Source organism: Mchenga conophoros, linkage group LG15, assembly GCF_057382185.1.
Source record: "Mchenga conophoros isolate Kocher_MC1m ecotype Shallow Benthic linkage group LG15, M_conophoros_male_GT1.1, whole genome shotgun sequence".
Classification (NCBI taxonomy): Eukaryota; Metazoa; Chordata; class Actinopteri; order Cichliformes; family Cichlidae; genus Mchenga; species Mchenga conophoros.
Window position 1 is genome coordinate 38,883,089 of NC_140540.1, and position 20,948 is coordinate 38,904,036.

At 39.8% G+C, this 20,948-nt stretch overlaps 1 protein-coding gene across 2 annotated transcripts in view; it reads right to left on the reverse strand.

The window, feature by feature from the left end:
- atp13a3 (ATPase 13A3) overlaps positions 1-9,560 on the reverse strand; it is a 47,581-nt gene extending 38,021 nt beyond the window's left edge. Inside the window, exons 1-2 of one of the 2 annotated variants that reach the window (XM_085248208.1) lie at positions 9,363-9,560; positions 2,958-3,038 (exon numbers count right to left, since the gene is read on the reverse strand). The gene's annotated coding sequence lies outside the window, so the exon portion shown is untranslated. The remainder of the gene's footprint in view (positions 1-2,957; positions 3,039-9,362) is intronic. The other variant, XM_085248206.1, reaches the window with a different exon arrangement.
- Between the last annotated feature and the right edge of the window lie 11,388 nt (positions 9,561-20,948).

Sequence of the window (20,948 nt, forward strand, 5' to 3'; positions counted from 1 at the left end):
CAGGTTACAAGCCTGAATATTAAATAGCAAAATACATCAGTACACACAAAGATAAGCAAATCCAACGAGGTATTAAGTCAGGCAAATGGTTAGGATACCCTCTCTGACAGCAATTATCACTGGAGAGTTCTGGTATGATATGTCAGGACAGAGTGCCAATAGGGCCACCCTTCTACTGCATCCAACGCCCTGTATAACCCAATTATCCTATATCACTGCCTCGCACACTCAGATCTTATCTTGCCTGCTGCACCCGGGTGGACTTTTTCTCTGGCATACTGCGGGATATTTTGCTTAGGACCAAGCCCTTCCTTGTATTTTTCAATAGCAGCCCCCCTAGCCAGCGCTCAGCGGTGGCTGCATAACAACAAGAACATTCCCTCCTAAATTTCTGCTATAACTGGAAATGCCAACCCAAGTACATCATGGACACAAGCACCCACATGACTGTCCAGAAATGCATTGGGAAGGCACAAGCACAACCCGATTGCATTACAGAAACATTTAAGCTAAAGGGACTGGACTGATAAACACACACACACACACACACACACACACACACACACACACACACACACACACACACACACACACACACACACACACACACACACACACACACAAATCACTCAGCTTAACTCAACTACTCAAAACATTGAGACTGGACTGACTAATCAACACAAGCGCAAACACACTGACCTACACCACCAAACTATCGTACACACCAACCTGTAAATGCTCTTTTGCACAATATTATTACTGGACTTTTTGCACTAACTTCTTTACTTCCTAATTTTTGCTGCTACACTAAGGAATGTTTACTGTTCCTCCACTACCTCAACTCATCATCACAAAACCTTATTATTATGTTACGTTGTGTTTTTTTCTCACACTGTCACTTTGTTGCTCTTGTTCGCACATTTGCACGTGCACTTTGTTGTCTGCTGTCTGTTAACAAAAAAAAAAAGTCTTCTTTAGATAGTTAGATTTTGTTAATTTATGTTGTCATTTATGTTAGGTCAGTCTGTCTTGTCTCTGCTAGCCAGCTAACTAGGCCTCTTAGTTAGCTAGTTTAGTGTTTTCTGTTAATTTATGTTGTAAATTTATGTTGCATGTACCACCTTGGTCCTGGAGGAACGTTGTTTCGCTTCACTGTGTACTAACTGTATATGGTTGAAGTGACAATAAAGCCGACTTGACTTGACTTGAAAAAGCTCAGGTAATTAGTTCCAGTGATTACCATGGACCAAATGGATTTTAATTTATTAACGGGAATCATTTCATCTTATTTTAAAAGCTTGTACAGATTCTCCCACATACAGCTTAATAATTACAACCCATTTTTCCCATTTCAGTATTAACATCCTTCTCTTCAAGGACCAAACAGTCTTGGGATCTGGTGTAGGTGAAGATGTATACAGTGGGGAAAAAAAATACTCATGAGACACCCAGAAAATTTGCCAAGACAAAGTTTGAAATAAATGGAAAAAAGAAATTAATGCGACAATAGTTAGCATCAAGGAGGATTTATAGGCAGAAAGCATGCTTGGCAATCTTTCCATAAAACTATTTATGGAAATGGAATGCATTAAAACTATTTAATGCATTTAGCTTGACAACAATTTAAGGTTAATCAAAGATTTTTGTACATAAAACTCTGGTAACAGAGAGTGGTGTTATATGCTTTGGACCGTTAAAGGTTACACCTGAGTCATTAACTATTTTGTATTAAAGTGGTACTACAATAGAACCCTGTGGCACACCTCTGTTGACACTAATGAGGCTGGACTGTAAGCCATCAGACCCCACAGCTTGTATAACACAGCTGAGACAATTTGCCACCAAAACCAAAAAAAGATGCCTCATAAGACAGTCACGATAAAGAGTATCAAAAGCCTTAGATCAATGACTAAATATAATCAGGTACTGTTTTGTACCCCAAACAGAAGAATGACAAATAAATGACACATTTTAAAATAGAGTACTATGTTAAAAATGACCTCAATGACATAACATGACACTAGGGCTGCTCAATTAATCGAATTTTAATCACGATTACGATCTGGGCTTTCAACGATCTTCGGACTTGGTTCTATGGTAGGTCTTAAAGGGTTAAATAAATATCGTCAAATAATCGAGATCTCAATTTCAGTGAAAATAATCGTGATTATCATTTTTGCCATAATCGAGCAGCCCTACATGACACAACATCCAAATATAGATTGCAGCTAAAAAGGATTACAGAGTATCAAGTTTATGTGGTTACTGAAACCAAGACTGTTACGTAGTCTATCCAGATAACAGAGGGTGGTGACCTCTAATTACAGGTTCCAAACAGACAACAGCAGTTGAAACCTTACCAGACTTATGACCCCATTTATGATTCAAGTACCACTATGTGACAACTTAACTGAAGCTAAGAAAAAGTCGAGTCAAATTTTTTTTCCTGTCTGCCAGGTTAGGAATGGTTACAAAGTAAATAAATAAGGTGTATGGAAATATTGCAACATAATAAGAAAATTGGGTATGGTTAAAAGTTTGCTAAAATGCCGTAACAATAGAACATTTTGCATCATAACAGAGAGAAGAAAAATATAGTATTCGTTGTTGCCTTCCTTTTACTTAATTCATGAAGTAAAACAGCAGCTGGCCATCATATTTGCTGTGCAATTGACCCCTTGGGGATTAATCAGAATCAGAATACTTTATTGATCCCTAGGGGAAATTATTAACACTTTGCTTGTCTGGTAATTAAAATGAAGATTTTTTTCAGATATGTGGATAAATTAGATATTGAAAACCACAAACAGTTGAACATAACTAAATTACTGCTTAACGTGAATGTTCAACTGACTAATATTAAAGCATGCCTCGGCAGATTTCAGCAACATAACTGAGTGAGTATATCACAAGTCTTTTAACAAAATTATGTTTTTTGAAGGTTTCTGTGCACCTACCTTGAGAGCCAGGGACAAAATGCCCCAGGCGGTCCTCTTCCCCACAGTTAGCTTGCTCTCTAACCACACTAACCTGGAACCCTGGATGGAAAAATCCAAGAGAAAAAAAACATTAAAAATTACATCACACAATCTACATTACAATTGATTTCCAAATATTCTGAGTCTTAGGTAGGTTGAAGGTTAACTGAGGATACACATTTACAAACCAATATTACCAAATAGCCAAAACTGTTCAGAGTTTCTCCTTAATTGTCACTTCATCAAGATACAGAAAGATTGCTTCAGAATTTGATTGTAGTTGATCATTTGATTTGGTCCTATTGCCACCTTTTCCAACAACACTTCAATTCTTCTTCTTTTTTTTTTTAAAGTTAAGTATCTAAAGAATTAAATAAATAAATAAATAAAAATGGGTTAAATGTGAGTTTAGTCCAAAACCTAAACTGCCACCACTGTGGAATAAGAAGTCTGTTCATATAAGATGGATCTGTTGGGTTTCAAAACTTAAATTATTCATTATGATGTTGTACCTATCTTAATAAAAGCTTTTGACCTATTTTACACCTGAAATTATTAAAAGATTTACTGTGTGACAAACTGTTCATTTGGTTTTGTTATTTATTCATTACTGAGAATATACAAGCATGTTGTGGCCTCCAAACTAAATGTTGAGGATGAAACAGGTTCCAGTTTTACATCTTCCCAGGGACTTCAGAATCTCAGTACTTCAGGTGCCAAGATGATAAGAAATTGTTTCCACTTCACTCCAAAGTTTAGAATTACACCAGCCAATTGCTCAGCAGATAAGGTATGCCTCCTGCTTTGAATACAAGAGTGACAGGAGGAACTAGTATTCACACTGGAACACTGAGGACCTTGTGTGAGGCCTCCAGGAGCCAACATGACTTCACAGATATTTATAGATCGCTTGAGCCCAGCCTAAGGCCACATTGTTGTCTCTTATCTAATCAAATAAGAGACAACAATGTGGCCTTAGACTAATCAATCTGCCATTAATAAGCAATGTTTGCTTGGGGAAAAAATAAAACATTAAGCAGCTGTTGATCTTTTTTCCCCAAACAAGAGAAAACATTGCAATCATCCGAGTTCCTGCAAAAACTCTGTAAGATGAAAAAAAAAATCCACTTAATATAAATTTATAAAACCTCAGAGGCTCAATCATGAACACCTATTTGAGTCCTAAAGCATCTATGATCCTGTACAGCTTTTACACAGCCCAGTGCCTTATATAACCACAATATTGTCAGCATGTATTTGATTGCGGAGTTTATGGCTTTAATATACAAACAATCATTAAAGTCAGCAAGTGGAACATTACATATGGCCAGTATGGAAACAAATTCTACCAAAGTGGGCTACCAATGTTTCTGGATTTTTATTCTGTGAAATATTTTTTAGTTACTGTACCAACTACAAAAATTGTTAGAAAACACTAAAATATGTCATCAAAATTCTTTGATGCAAGTATATCCACTTACATAAAATTTACACGGCATACAAGAAGCGTCCAGAGAACCGTTCTTGTTCTCCATTCTTTTCTTTTTTAACAATAACAAATGATTAGCGGTCAAAGATTCACTTAGCATGTGGGATTTAATTAAAAATACTGCTTGCACATAATGCTCGGGCACTTTGTAGATTTTTATCTTAGCAAAGAGACAAATAAATAATGAGAGTAGACATATACTCCTTTCCCTTTCTGTCCTGTTCTACAACACACAAGACAAAAAGGAAAAAGTGAACAATGAGCCATGACCTAATGACATAAGTCTATAATTCATGGAAGCATTTGGAGGAAAAAGTGTTTTGTTGCCATCATACTCTGAACTCAATGCGCTTTCTTTATCACTTCCCCTCCTACTCATTGGGTATTAAAGCCAAACTATGTTTCCCATCATGAGCCAGTCATGTTGTTTATCATTATAGCTTCTGGGTTCACTTTAAAAAAATAAATAAATAAAATCTTTTAACTACCTGCCCTTCCTCGCCTGTGTAGACTAAAATGAGTTCCTGAGACAGCCTTCAAAGTTCTCCACCACATAACATAAGTTTATAAATAATTGAATACAATTTTAACTTGCTTGTTTTACCTAAAATGTATGTTCCATTCATGCACATAGAGCATCTACTGCATCCTTTGGGTTTAGGTACATACACAGATATGGAAAAAAAACAATGATGTAAAGTGTTGACTTGTTGGTTATAGTTAATCAGTTTGTGATATATATTGTTATTGGGATAAAAACAAACAAACAATCTAAACACTTTTTCTGTAAATTCAGTGAATAATTTATGTAATCATCACATGGGAAGTACTATTTATTTATTTTTTTACATCTGACAAAGTCGGTGTCAGACTTTGTTACAGAGGTAGCCCCAAATTTAGGAACAAGCGCCTCAACTTGTTTTGGCTGGTCTCTCTGGGATGCCACGGTGACTGTTGCAAACTGTCACCTAAAGCAACGAAAAAACTATTGCAGTAAACAGTGCATTTCCTGCAGCATGAAATAAACAATAGAGTATAACATAAAACGATAGACAAAGTTGTCATCCGATATATTTTGTCAATCTGGGGGAGCATCACAATGGCATAACGATTATAACGCACAACCACAAACCACATGAACCCTAAACCTACACAAACAGAAAATAAGAAAGAACTGCAAGGCTGAGGCTGTGTTGAGCATTCCAATCTTCAAATCTTTAAACCCGACCTTTAAAAAGAAACTCGGACTCTCAAACGTGGGCCGACATGCAATTAAGAACGGGAATCCAATTTGTCTGAAGTGCTGAAGCTAAAACTTATCGAAAATAAGAAGGATTTGAGTGGTTAAATGCTTCATTTATTCAATACAAATCTTGAAATGATTTCAGTGTGTTCATCGGCACGTATAAAGGCATCAGTATAACCACGACACAGTAACACCAACTCTGATCACTAGTTGCAAAATGTTAACAGTAACTCTTCTATCTCATACCTGCCGTGCTCATATTCAATTTTAATGCGATTAAAGAAAGATCAGGAGTCTCCCCATGTATGAACAACAGAATTAATAATGATAGCTGTGTAAGGAATCTGAAGAAATCCAAACATTAGTTATGGTTATAATCGCAACAATCACACCAGAAAGCCATGTCAAATTTATTCAGCTGCAAGACATCAACCAGAAACACACAGCTTAAGTTGTTTTAAAAAATACATGAAAAAAAGTCCTGCAAAAGATGGTATCTGTTTATCTCAACATCATGAATTCTGTCAGGAATTACCTAAGTCACAGAACCTAAAACTCACAGAAGAACTGTTACAACTTCTCCATGTTATTCGAAGAAAAGTCCAGCCGAGGAGCTTGAAAAACTGGTCTCAAGACAAACTAGGAAAACTGGCTTAGTTTAAAGGTAGTTAAAGGTGAGATCACCTTACATCATATACTCTTGCACCTTACTGCAGAAACAAATATAACAAAAACACAAAACTGTGAAGAGAGCTGCTGAAATGATGTGCCATCGTCATCTGTGTCAGGTGAAAACGGACTTCAAGGGATGACTCCAGACGGTGAAAGACAAAAAAGAAAAGAAGACAGAGAGCTTGGTTTCCTTTCCTATGGAAAGAAAATACTAGAGGGAAAAGCCTGGGAAAAACTTTAATCCTCAAGATCAAAAGTATGCTAAAGTTCAAGTCTGACCGCATGATCTTGGATTAACAGGAAAATTTTTTGAAACTGTGCTTTTCACTTTACAGAGGTGTGTACTAGTACACAATTTCAATTAGGTATTAACTCTTTCAACACGGTCGTAACACCAAGACAGCTTTTTTACACTTTCCTATCCTCATATGAGAAACGAGTGAGGAAAATAACCCAAACAGTAGCCACAGTCTGCCAAGTCACAGGGCTGGACTGCCAACGTCTGGTATATTCAGTAGGTACTCTGATTACATGCTACAAGCTAACAGAGTAAAAGGTAGAATTACAGGTCATTTTTAAAGCTACAGTGTGTCAGCAGCAAAGGAGCCAAGTGTCATTCAGCATTTCATCCATGTAATGGTAGTAAAGCTCGACTTCAGCAGTTGTTTCTTATTATGAAACATCAGTTTAGGAAACCCAAAACTTCCCCTGTGTCAATATAAGTGCGTGGCTCCGCTACTGCAAGGTGGATTAGTGGTACAACTGTGCTGTTAACATGCATTACGTATTTTAACCCAGTATAAGGAAAGTTAAAAAAAAAGTTTATATATTCTTTTAATATAACCAATGATCTAATTATCATTAGAAGATGCCTCTTGAATAAACAGACTGGTTCTTTTATAGAGCTATTCTACTCTGAGTAATCAAAGTGCTTTATATAACTTCCCTCATTACCCATTCACACCGATTCATACAAGCACTTTTATCTATGGTTTACTCAACTCAGTCAACAAGTGCTTTTTATCTAACATTCACACACATTCATACTCCAATAGATGCATCAAAGAGCAACTTATAACTTAGTAGAAGACCTACTCTACTAGACTGTATCTAGATTCCACTCATATCACTTGTAACAATTGATTATGCTGAAAGAGCCCGACGGGTGCTGATAAGAGCAAGCAACAGTCACGATCTGCAAATAAGCTCTGCCATATAAGCCTAATAACACCTGATAAACAATGCTCTAAGGTCGTACAGCGCATGTTTGTCAAGATGTTTTCGGTGTTTTTATGACCTCACTTTGCTACCTAAAGCCTTAAAAAGTCTTAATCAACATGACACTGCAATCTCAGGTTTGCACTGGTCTGTTAAATTTTGCAGTTGTTCCTATTTTCATTGAAAGCATTCTCACTTTTGCTGAGAACTTGAGTGTTCTGGTCTTACTGAAGGCAAACTGTGATACCAGCAGTAGAAAGCTGCGTTTCTCTATCACACTGCTCCGAGGCTCCCACATCAAACAGCGCTGGGCTGCTGAGAGGACTTTTACCATGTCAGGATATTTGACATCTCTGCTCTGAATTAACACTGGCAGGCCTTCCATCACAGGTTGATGTGTTCAAGCTCACCTGTAAAAGCCCTACAGGCACTGGCTCAAAGGACAGTGGAATACTGGCACCAAACTTCTTAATTTAAACCGCTTTCAAGTGCTCAGCTCGACAAGACCTCAAGCTCCCTCACAGAGAAGAGCCAAGTCCAAGGGTAAAAGGGCAAGTTAGCTTCTTAGTTCTTCAATTCTTCTTTATCCAGTTTAAAACAAAAAATAGTTTTAAGTGCTGAACAGACCTATCTTATTTACAGACCAATAGTGTCAAATTTTATGAATAAATGCAATTCATCTTACATCTGAATCCCATATTGCTCAAGGTCTCACGTGAAAGAAGATCTAGAGGAATGGATATTACTCCACTCAACTCAACGTTCATATTGTCACTAACTGTAGTGATACTGAAGATAACACTGGCTCTGTTAAAGTGAAAAGACATCAAATATTTACAAATATTTACAAATATTTACAAATATTTATATATATATATATATATATATATATATATATATATATATATATATATATATATATATATATATATATTACTCAATGCAGCTACCACGAGAAGCCTTTCACAAGACCTGTGATTAAATGCTATCAAACATTAGTCAAAGTTATTTTATTAGCATGTTTTCATACGCTGTAGTTATTGCAGGTGTATTAACTTTTCCAATCCTACAAATTACTCGAGGATGAAATGTAGCAGGTGTGTTAGATTAAACTGTACGCCCAACAGTTTAAAGCGTCTTCAGATTTACTTTTTATGCCAACGAAATGATAACTGGATAAGAAAAAAAGCCTTCTGCAGATCAAAAGGCTCATCACAACTGCGCAACTGGCATGCACATGTTTACAACTTGAAGGGTGAAAATTCTTGATTTTCTGTCACTACGTACTGTCAGTATCATAAAGGATATGACCGGATGCTGTCCAGCAAAACTGATCTGTATTAAAAATGGAAAAATTACTCCGGGGGAACAATCCTGGCTACAATCCCAGGTATCCACTTAGGTGGGTCTGGGCAGATAAGAAGACATGATTGAATGTTTGCTAGCTGGCTAACATTAGCCAAGTTGCATTGTTAGCCTGACTAGCTTAAAAACAACGTCCAGGTATCCTCCACTGTTGAGCTGTTTTCCCAATTTAATCGCTGCCAAAAGGAAAACTGTATCTCAGAGGCAACCGTGGTGATTCTCCACCCGTGCTGCTAGAAGGATGAGGCTGACGTCTCCACACGCATCAGCTAGAACCATACCGCTTTTAGCATTTAGCCGCGCTTGATAACGAAAGACACATGGGTGATGATGATGATGGTGGTGACAGCGATGAAGGCAAAACCGCACAGATATTTCATTATAAGACACTCACCCAGAACCACCTGGACACGCTGAAGATCACCTTCGAGTCATATTGAGAAGAAAGTAGCTGTTATCTGATGAAAAACGTCGCTGACGGAGAAAACGGGCTAAGTTGATTAGAAAAATGTTGTCGCGGCAGAGGAGGCTTGCAGTGTGTTGACAGCTCAATGGGATAGACCGAGTACTACAGCAACGATGAACTGGCCTGAACTGGCTGTCTGACTGCAGGAAGTGACGTCCATCTTTTCGCGTGACGTCACGTAAGTAAGCGACGAGCACTTTTCCCTTAGAGAAAATATTATAACAGCTGCAAAGGGAACGCTGCCTCATGCTATAGCCTTGAACGCAATAAATAAATAAATAAAATAATGCTGGGCTAGCAAGGAGTCAGTGATGCCTCTAACACAGCACAGTGTACGCACAATATCAGTGTAAGGAGGAAGTACAGATTTTTTATTGGTTATTTACGAAAATGTTTTAGAGTTTCTCAAGAAGAAGCGATGACGAAAGCCATTGTTGCAAGATCGATCAACTTTAGACCAGACAACAAACGACGGAGGCTCCGGAAAAGTGCAATCAAACGATGAGTTTTATTATCACAGGAGAACAACCAACCGTCAGCATACGGAATGGGTTGCTCTGACAAGAATACATTGGGTTCTGGTTTTATAGGACAAAATATCACACCTACGTCAATACAGTTCAAAAATACATGGTGACAGACGGGCAAAAGTTCAATTCGTGCAGACAAGGGTTCATCACGTACATATAACCTTACACCGACATATAACTTCTCCTTTCTACATTACTTGCCTTTCAAGGTAATAACTTCAGGTCTTAGCATTTCTGAGAGCTAATAATGGACCCTCGTCATTAATCCCTAAGTAGAGTACTTTTGCAGCCAGTCTCAAACTGAAGTAGAAGACGCTTAGGCCTTCACTCAAACCTGCTACTAGATTAATATGTGTATTGTAAGCATGCATGCAATTAACCTGCTATGTTCTCATCTTCTCTCAACATGTATCATCTGGACACTCTCACCAGTGAAGCTTAAAACCTTCTAGAATGGAACATCAACTCTTAACCAAGCACATTTATGCATTGTGTATAAAATGAACTCAACCTGTAAAAATAGAAAGGTCAATGTGATGACAGACATATTCAATGCAATATAAACCCTGTAAGAGATATTACTGATAAATGATACTGTGAAACATTTTATTAATACATTCTTCATAAGGCAAATTATATGGTAGCAATAAAAGAATCTCTGAATCCCAACACCATCAAACGCTTTATTGCTAAATAGAGTAAGAGTTTTAGAGTTTCCCGAGATTCGGGGTATCAAATATCTGCTCTGTCAGCTGTTCATCGTCCTTTTTCGTTGTATTTTTTGCTTGTTTGTTTTACGTTCTACATAGTTTTCAGAGCAGGTTTGCTTATTCCAGCTTTCATTGTTTAAAGTATTTTTGCTTTGGTCAGTTTTGAGTAAGAAGAGAGTATAAAGGCTCTGTGGATCAGGGGCGGATCTAAAGGGGTGGCATGGGGTGGCAAGTGCCACCCTAGTTTTGCATATGACAGTGTGGGGTGGCGGGGGGTGGCATGTGCCACCCCTAGTGCCACCCTAGTTTTGCATATGACAGTGTGGGGTGGCGTGGGGTGGCATGTGCCACCCCTAGTGCCACCCTAGTTTTTCGCATATGACAGTGTGGCAGTGTTGTTTATTAAAATAAGATAGCATTAACACTTTAGTCTAGCACTAAACTTCACCATGATATTGTCATGAATAGTAGCGCACACTAAACCAGGTGAGAGCCACAAATATAGTTATTTCACTGTGTTTATTGAGCACATGTTGAATGCTTTCTGCTTTTTGCAACTTCATAAATCTTGGGGGCTTACAAAGAACTGATCAAAATAAATTAAGATATCCAAACTTGACATATTTAATCCCTAATTCAGCCAAGCTTCATAAAAACTAGATAATTCTTTCTCCTGCCAAAAGCAGTGAACACACAACTTAAGTTCATATACCCCATTTGTAAAACACATACCAAATCAGTTGCTCCTTTGACAAAGAAATTCAGCAACCCACGATTATATAATCCTTTATTCAGTAACAACCATGTATTCATGAGTGAAGATTTAGTTTCTGATTTATTCCTCACTTGTGCACTTCAACTATTGTGTCACTCCTGTGCAATTCACCTCCCCCCTTTGCTAGCCAAATTTCAAGGTAAAAAAAATGTTCTTTTTTTTTTTTTTTTTGCCTGTCCCGTTTGGCTCTTTTGCCATCAGAATTGTTGTCTAAAGGCAAACAAAGATGCCTAACGGATTTACTTTACCAAATTGACCATCCCAGCCTTGCCGTAATGGTCCATTTGATTGACCTTTTATTGTTTATTTTATCTTCACTTACTGAATACGGGACAGACTTGACTGGGGGAAAGAAGGGGAGAAAGAAAGAGGGAAAGAAACAGCTGAGAAGAGGGACGGGGAGAAGGGCAAAAGACAAAAACCAACAGAACGGGCAGAGAGAAAAAAAAATGCATATATCAATCACCTGGATCACCTGCTGAGAAAGAAAAAAGAAAACAAGCAGAAGAGAACAAGAGTAATAGAATAAACAACATCACAATGATATATGGGAATATGACAGTAAATACCAAATATTAAACATTATTGTGCAGCACATAAGATCAACAGAACACAGTGTGCTTTGAGGTAGGAGCCAAAAAGGGTGTAGTTTGTGGGTGTGATCACCCTTGTGTACACCTGTGAGCATGGACGCGCTTGTTTTTAAAAAGGTTCCTTCATCTAATGATCTGCTAGAGGGTGTGGGGGGGCCACAGCCCCGTCCTCCAGGGCATGAAGCAGGTATGGAGGAGATCAAAACTCCAGACATCCAGAGGCCCCCAGAACACAAGAGACCAAGGAAGACCAACAGAGGGGCAGCCGCGCCACTGTCCCAGAAAGAGCTGAGGAGAGTCCCAGATGAGGGCTCACTCAGCAGCCGCGGAGCAGAAGCCAGGGGGAGTTGCAGTGACGCACCCGTGAGCTCCGCCGGCAGCCAGCCGTGCCTGAGTGACCGAGCCCCAGGCCGAGAGGCCGGGGGCACCCCACCTCCGAAGTGGCCCGAGCGAGCCTCAGGCTCCAGGCCCCGATAAGCGGCCGCCAAGGAGTGAGCCGGTGTTTACCTGGACGCCCATCCCCGGACACAAAGAACCACCAACGCACCGATGTCTGAGGGAGTCCGCCACTGGCAGGGGAAGTGGTGGTAGGGGGAGATAGGCCTCCAAACCTTGGAGGGCCTGAGATGTCCCCAGAGAGGTGGCGCCTGACACCCAACCTGACATATAGACACAGAAATACAGGCACACACAGATACAAACATCCATTCCCACCCTCATGCTCTCATATGCACTTACTCCACACTCAACCAACGTGGAGACAGACATAAAGAGACGCTGTACACACGATCACACTCCCCAAGCGTACTCTACAAACCGGGTCTAGGTACCCTTGCCCCTGGAGGGGGGAACTGCACCCAGACCCAGGTGGTGTTACCCTTTTTCCTGCGGTGGGGGGAGGCAGACCGCCCCGACTCCGCAGCAGCAGGAAGGCCCCACACTCCAGACCGCAGTCGGACGGCCAACTCCTCCTCCTAGCCCCCCCGCTCCAGCAGGTCGCAGAGAATGGGGGTGAGAGAAGACTCCAAACCTCCCTCCACCCGCTCATTGTAGTGTTGATGCATGTGTGTTCTAAGGTGCATTTAAAACCCAGGGGGGCATGGAGCTACCTGCCAGAGAGCAGCAGGTAAGCGCATGGTCCCTCCTGCTAGCCCTCAATGTCTACGTGTATTCAAAATTGAGAGGTGGGCAACGACGCCAGGGGTGGGGTGTACACCCTGATGGTACTTTGGATTCCGTGTATCGTGCCCACCCCCAAGATCCTATATGTATGTGTAATGAGAGTGTGAGTAATGTGAATGTCTAAGTTGTGGGATAAAATTGAGGCAGAGGCAGCCAGAAGGGGACAGAGGGCGGGGGGGGGGGGGGGGGGGGGGGTAGCCTCCTCTGCACCCTGGTGACATACCCCTACTCCAAGGTCCTGCATGTGTGGGTGGTTGTGGTGGAGCGGGAAGAGGGAGGCAGCTGGAGATGGGGAGGGGGTCAGCTCCCCCGCTGACCCCAGTAGGCACCCCCATACTCCGCGACCCGCCAGGGAAAGGGGGCCCAGGCCCATCCAGACCGGGGCCCAGTGCAGCAGCGCCTCCTGGCCCCACAGAGCCCGGGACAGTCCACCCAACCCCACCACAGAGAAAACTGCACCCACCCCACCATCCACTCATCTTCCAGACTACATAAGACAATAAACACCCAGGCTGAGATCTTCCTCCACCTCTCCTGTATCTCCCCCTCCTGCAGAGGGAGCTCCTGAGGAGAGGAAAGCTGTGACAATCTCCCCCACCAGTTGAAGAGCCCCCCAGGTGGCTCGATGCACCGGCGGCACCCTGCTCCAGGGCTGGGCCCCCATGCACCCACCCGCCCACAACCCCGGCAACACACCAACCAGGACCCAAGCCCCCGAGGCCCAGTCCGGGTCCCAGCCCAGAGACGGAGCGCCCCCAGAACCTCACGCCCATCCCGGACCCACCCAGGGGCAGCCAGGCTACCAGGTCAGTAACCCACGTCCGTCAGCACAGACCCTCCCCTAGCCCCGCTGCACGCGGCCACGAGGAAACAGTCACCTGAGAGCCAACAGAGCCACTAACCGGACATGACCGCTACCCCGGGTTGAGCCCCCCAAGGAAGATGCCTCCGGGGAACCCCCCGACGCCCTAAGCCTGTCCCTACCCCCACACCAATCACAACAGTGAAGGCGGGACCAAACTATGACCCCCCACCCCCACTAGGTGATGGAGCTGATCAAAGGAGCCCAGAGCAATTGATCTGATGTGGTGGCAGAGGCTGTGTCAAGACTAATGTAATCTAATAGAGAATTTCTATATTGGTTAGAATTAAGATTATTTTTATTTTTCCAGTTCATGAGGACTGTTTTCTTGGCTATGCATAGGGCAGTGAAAACCATATGGGCGATATTCTTTTCTGAAGTGACATTATCTAAGCTGCCCAACAAACACACTAAGGGGGAAGTTGGAATGTTACATTTCAGACACTTCGATAAGTCTTCACATATCTCGCACCAAAACTTCTGAACTGGTGGACAGAACCAAAGAGCGTGGATATAATTGTCCGGTGAATTGGTTTGGCAGTGTGAGCAGTTGTTGGTAGACGTAAAGCCCATCTTGAACATCCGATGACCTGTATAGTGCACTCTATGTAATATTTTGTATTGAATTAATTGAAGACTGGGATTTCTGATTAGATGAAAGGTTTTTAAGCAAATCTGAGACCAGAAGTTTAGGTCTAAGTTAGCTGATAAATCCGCTTCCCATTTTGCAATAGGAAGTGATATTGATTCGTCTGTTTTAGAAAGCATTCTGTATATTTTGGATAGTAATTTGGGGGTTTTAAGAGTAAGAAATTGAACCACACTTGGTGGTGTTTGTAGTTCAACTTGACCCGGTTTAAATTTCTTTTTTACTATGGATTTAATTTGTTGATATTCTAAAAATCTTTTCTTGTTGATCCCATATTGTGTAACTAGTCCGTCAAATGAAATAAATTCTGTTCCTTCTAGTATATGTTCTAAATATTTGATTCCTTTACCACTCCAATCTGAAAAGTTTATCATATTATTGTTTTGTAATATGTCAGGGTTGTTCCAGATAGGTGTACGTTTGCATGGGATTAATGAAGACGCCGTCAATTTTAGAAACTCCCACCATGCTGTCAGAGAAGAGCTGATGTTGATGCTTTTAAAGCATTCATGTCATTGGATGTTTGAGCTGATAAATGGTAGGTCTGAGATCTCTAGATTATTGCAGAGTGCTTGTTCTACATCTAGCCAAGGTTCATCTAAGAGGGTATGTTTTAGCCATCCTGAGATAAACTGAAGCCTGTTGGCTAAGAAGTAGTGCTGAAAGTTAGGCAGTTCTAGTCCTCCTTTATCCTTGGTCTTTTGTAGTGTTTTTAAGCTTATACGTGGGGGTTTATTTTTCCAAAGGAATTTGGACATACATGAATCTAGAGATCTGAACCAATCTTGTGGCGGTTTAGTTGGGATCATTGAGAATAAATAATTTATTTTTGGTAAGACCATCATTTTTATAGCGGCAACCCTTCCTATGAGTGATATGGGTAGACATTTCCATCTAGCCAGATCATCTTCTACCTTCTTTAAAAGTGGGATATGGTTTAATTTAGTTAGATCTGCAAGCTTGGGAGAAACATTAATACCTAAATATTTTATATTTCCCGATTGCAGTGGTGTAGAAGAGGAATTATGGAAGGAGCAATTAATCGGTAGGACTGTAGATTTTGACCAGTTAATTGAGTAATCTGATATTCTTGCAAAAGAGTTTATCAATTCAATCACCCCAGAGATATTGGTTTGTGAATTTTGGAGAAAGAGTAACACATCATCCGCATAAAGGCTGATTTTATGTTCCACGTTCTTGCATTTTATGCCCTTAATTACTGAATTCTGTCTAATTGCTGCTGCTAGTGGTTCAATAAAAATTGCAAACAGTGAAGGGGAGAGTGGGCATCCCTGCCTGGTGCCCCTCAAGAGACAGAAGCTGGAGGATGTCTGGTCATTTGTTCTAACACAAGCTGTTGGGGAATTATGTAATATTTTTAACCAGTTTATGAAAGAGGATCCAAAACCAAATTTGTGTAAAGTTGCAAATAGAAATTTCCAGTTAACTCTGTCAAATGCTTTTTCTGCGTCTAAAGAGAATATTGTAGTTTCTAGGTTTTTACTGTATGAGTAGTCTATCAAATTAAGTAATCTACGTGTATTTGTTGATGAGTGCCTACCTTTTATGAAACCAGTTTGGTCAGGATGAATTAAGAGGGGGGTTATTTTCTCCAGTCTCTTTGAGAGAGCTTTGCAGATTATTTTAAGGTCTACATTTATAAGGGATATTGGACGATAGCTTGAGGGATATACAGGGTCTTTGCCTGGTTTTAGCAGGAGATTAATGTTTGCAGAATTCATATTTGATGGAAGTCTGCCCTTTTCTTTAATTTCCAACAACGTTCTGTAGAAAACTGGTGCTAGAATCGACCAGAATTCTTTGTAGAATTCTGCAGGAAAGCCGTCTGGACCTGGAGCCTTATTATTGGGCATACTTATCAGGGCTTCCTGGAGTTCACCTGGTGTCAGTGGTGAATCCAGTGCCATTGCTTGAGTGTCCAATAATTTTGGAAGAGTTATGTTGTCCAAAAACTGATCAATTTCTTTTTTAGATGGGTTTATTTGTGGTGAATACAACGTTTTATAGAAATCCCTGAAAATGTTGTTTATTTGTATCGGTTCATATATTGTGTTCCCAGATGAATCTTGAACAGCACATATAGTTGTTTTTTCTTTATTTGTTTTTAGCTGGTTTGCTAGAAATTGACCGGATTTATTACCATGTTCATAATTTTGTAGGCGTAGTCTTTGTACTAAGAATTTTGTTTTTTTATCAATTATCTCATTTCATTCTAGTTTAGTTTTGCGTATTTTGTTCAATGTTTCCTGATCTTGGTGGGACGCGTAGGCTTCTTCTAGTGATTTGATGTTTTTTTCTAATTCCTGAATATTTTTGTTTTCTTTTTTCTTTTTATGTGATGAGAAAGAAATTATTTTACCTCTCAAAGAACAAAATGTTCTGCAGGATCGAATCACTCAGTGCCTTGCATGCTCTGCAGTGGAGTGGTCGCTGACAAAGGGCCAAGAAAAACAGAAAGATCCTCTCCCCACTGCAGCTTCAGATGTGCTAATCCAGGCTCTTCATCACTTTTGCAAACAAAATTCCACCTTTTTATATGGGACACACGGGTTGTTTTCTTTTGGCCTCAGAAGGGACTGACATGAGGCCCAGATCAAGCCATGCTAGCTCAGCGTTTGTAATGGCATCAGACCCCTAAATGACAATTTGTCTTTGGGTCTATTTTTAAGATGGTAAAAAGTTTTAATTGCCAAGTCTCCAACAGAAAGGTTCAGGACAGATTTTTTTCAATATAGAATTAAAGTCAATCTGTTACTATGGTTGCAATGACTGATCTGAAGACTTATACAGCTACATACATGGGATATCTCCATATTCATCAATATTCGATAAGCTTTTGTGCATTCACTTTTCAAAGGTAGTTAAGACAAATCTATTGCAGATATATAAATTAGAGATGGACCGATCTGATATTACGGATCGGTATCGGTCCGATACTGACGTAAATTACTGGATCGGATATCGGAGACAAATAAAAAATGTAATCGATCCATTAAATATCAAAAAAGCACCTCACAAAACTTGTGACATGGCGTAACTCGGCTCATAACCGTAGCACGTTGCAGCAGTGTGGTCACATGATAGAGCGGCTGTGTGTATTTGTAGCAGGGGCGGAGCCTGGGGGTGGCTTACTGGGCTTAAGCCCGGGTTGTTTTGTCAGAAGCCCGGGGTCTTTTGGAGTGTAATTTTTCATAGTTAGATGTCTGGCTGACAACTGTATAAAAGAAAAAGTACACACAATATTCGAAGCACATAGTGCACACTGTGGGAATTTACGACTGTGCGTGAATCCCCCCTGATATTGGTATGATCCGAGCTCAGGCACTAAGCGACTGAGCGAGGGGGCGGGGCAGCTGCTGCCTGTGAGTGCGCTGTTGGAGAAACTGAGCCAGCCATACTAAGGAGAGCTTAAGTTTGACCAGGTACCAAAGCAAATCATTCGTACCGTATAAATAATGTAAATATGACGGTGAATCACGAAAGATTGATATCAAACTGATCACTTGACCCATATTACGTTACTTGCTCTTCAAGTGAATCAACAAATGGCGAAATGAAAAGCGAACAAATGCAATTTTTTTAAGAGTCTTAGCTTACATGTGTTTATTTCATATTTTCAGTTCTTACCCTCCCCGACTAAATCGGTTTCAGTTATGTACTGAAATATAAGAATGGACATTAGAGGCTTCTTTCAAAGAAAAAACTCTGGTAAATGTTATTTTATATATTATGCTTTGTATGTTGTTCAGTATATTTCTATGCAAAACAAGAGGGGTTTCAGTACACAGCAGGATATTCACATTTGTAACCAGATATTTACACTTTAGGGAGAAATTTTTTTACTGTACAACATCAATTTAGAGTAAACTTTTGTTAGATAAATATTGAAATATCTTTTGAATTAGTTTAATGTCAGAATAAAGAGAGACAGAACTTTCTGTTTTTTTATCACTTTGATCCAATTTAGGAGTACATGTACACTAAGTTTGTTAATTAATAAGAAACTCCAGACGATTCCATTCTGAGCTGAAGAAGCTTCTGATAGGTTAGTAGAGTCCATGTGAGTAAATTGGTGGCACACCTGTGGATGCATATAAGGCAAAACACAGAGCCTGTTTCTTTGAAATGGGAAAATCAAGAGATGTCAACCAAAACACCAGGAAAAGAATTGTGGAGCTCCATAAATGTGGCTCAAGTTTGAATACAATTTGGTGCCATTTGCAATTAAGAAATACAGATAGTTTCTCTCTTTACCCTTAAAGTTAACAAATATGTTTTTTATATTTATCAATCTAAAAAAATAAACATTTAGTTTGATTTGATCTTACAATTAAAAAAGTGTTTGTGTTTTGATCTGAAGAGTACATAAATATGTGGTTTCAACTGTATATTTGATGATTGTCAGCACAAAGAGGGAGAGAGAGGAACAGAGAGGGAGATGGAGAATGAGGACAGAACAGAGATGAAGAAGAGCAGGTGAGACACACATGTTAGTCAAATGGTTGTTTACCAAAAGTATCACCGTATCATAGGTACTCGTGTATCTCGTACCTAGTGTTTCTTTTTAGGTTTGTTATTTTTCAAATTCTATATTTATTAAGTTATGCAGGCTTTTTTGCACAACAAGGCTAAATAATTATATAAACTTTTGTGAATCTAAATAGTGGACTTTGGTAGAATTAAAAAAATAAGTGTAGTGCAGGTCTATGATGATTTTTAGTGCTACTATCATCTAGTTCTGATTCTGGTTCTGTCTTTGTTAAGTCCTAAGTAGTCCTGATTTTGAACTCTTGTAGTCTTGTTTTAATTCCGGATCAGTTCTGGGTCTGGTTGAATTGGGGTTTAGTCTTCGTGTCTTGATACACCCCCGACTTTGTTCTGCCTTGCTGCTTAATTAAAAAACTAGTTTAAGGTGTCCTGCACATGTGATATATATTTTTCCCTATATGAAGTCATTCATTATTGAACAAAACTCAAAACAGAGCCTATTAATCTTTCAGTCATTTCTAAACACCCCCCCCCCCCCAAAAAAAAAAAAAAAAAAAAAAATCCCACATGCATACTACCCTTTAGGGCTAAGCCCCAGGTGTTTCAAATGTCTGGCTCCGCCTCTGATTTGTAGCCTCGCTACCAAACCAGCATTTCATCTCCGAGGAAGTGATCCCAGAGAGAAGTAAAGCAAGTGTGTAAGTTCATCTCTGAATGTTTGTAAAGCATTCCCGCGTTAAGCTTAACAACCGATTTATGGAGCGATGGCCTCTTCTCTCTCTCTCTCTCTCTCCTGCTGCTACTTCAATCATGAAACTGATCAATGATCAGCTGATCAGCTTTTCTGTCGCTAGTCCATCTCTCTTCTTTGTTTTTGGCCCACTTTGCGCCAGAAAGAGGAAACCAGCGGCTGAACAACAGCAGCACTTTTAACCTTGATCAGCTGTTGTTAGAACTTATTTAATATTACTTTCTACACCAGGATCTTTTTCTACGCAGCTGATGGCTGGTAACTGTGCAGGGGCGGATCTAGCAAAGTTTAGTCAGGGGGGCCGATAGGGCATTAACAGGGAAAAGGGGGCACAAAGACATACTTTTCTTTCTTATTCTCATTTTAAATGTCTAGCTTTTAATAAAAAATTATCCGAATCTTACACCCAAAGTTTTAATCTGATGTAAAATGTATAGAAGTCCATTACTGTATATAGTAACTATTAGGTCTAATATACCCTAGTAAGCTATAGTACTTTTTCCTTTGGGAAGATACCATCTGTGCAGTCTGCAATTCTGTTGAATCTATTTAATTATTCTTGAAAAATAATTTATTTTTGTGCATTTTTTTCACACTGCATCAAATTAAAGTTGATTACGTCGATTAAGCATCACGAGGTGGAGGGTGCGGGGTGGTTCCCTATTTATTTTTTTTATTTTTTTTTTTGCTGGGAGTTTTAGAGCCCTATTAGTTAGGTTGCTTAATATTTCTGCTAAGTACTCTTTAAAATACCAGAATAGGGAGGATGGAGTAGGTTTAAGTTTATTAGATTGATCAGTATTGCTGAACTATGAAATATTTTGGGTGCAGTGTATTTTTTTTTACATACAGGTATAACAGAATAGCTTTAGTGTTTTTGTTTTTTTTAACTTGAGTATGAACTTGTACAAAAAGCAGCAAGATATTAAAAAAACAGTTTTATCGATTAAAAA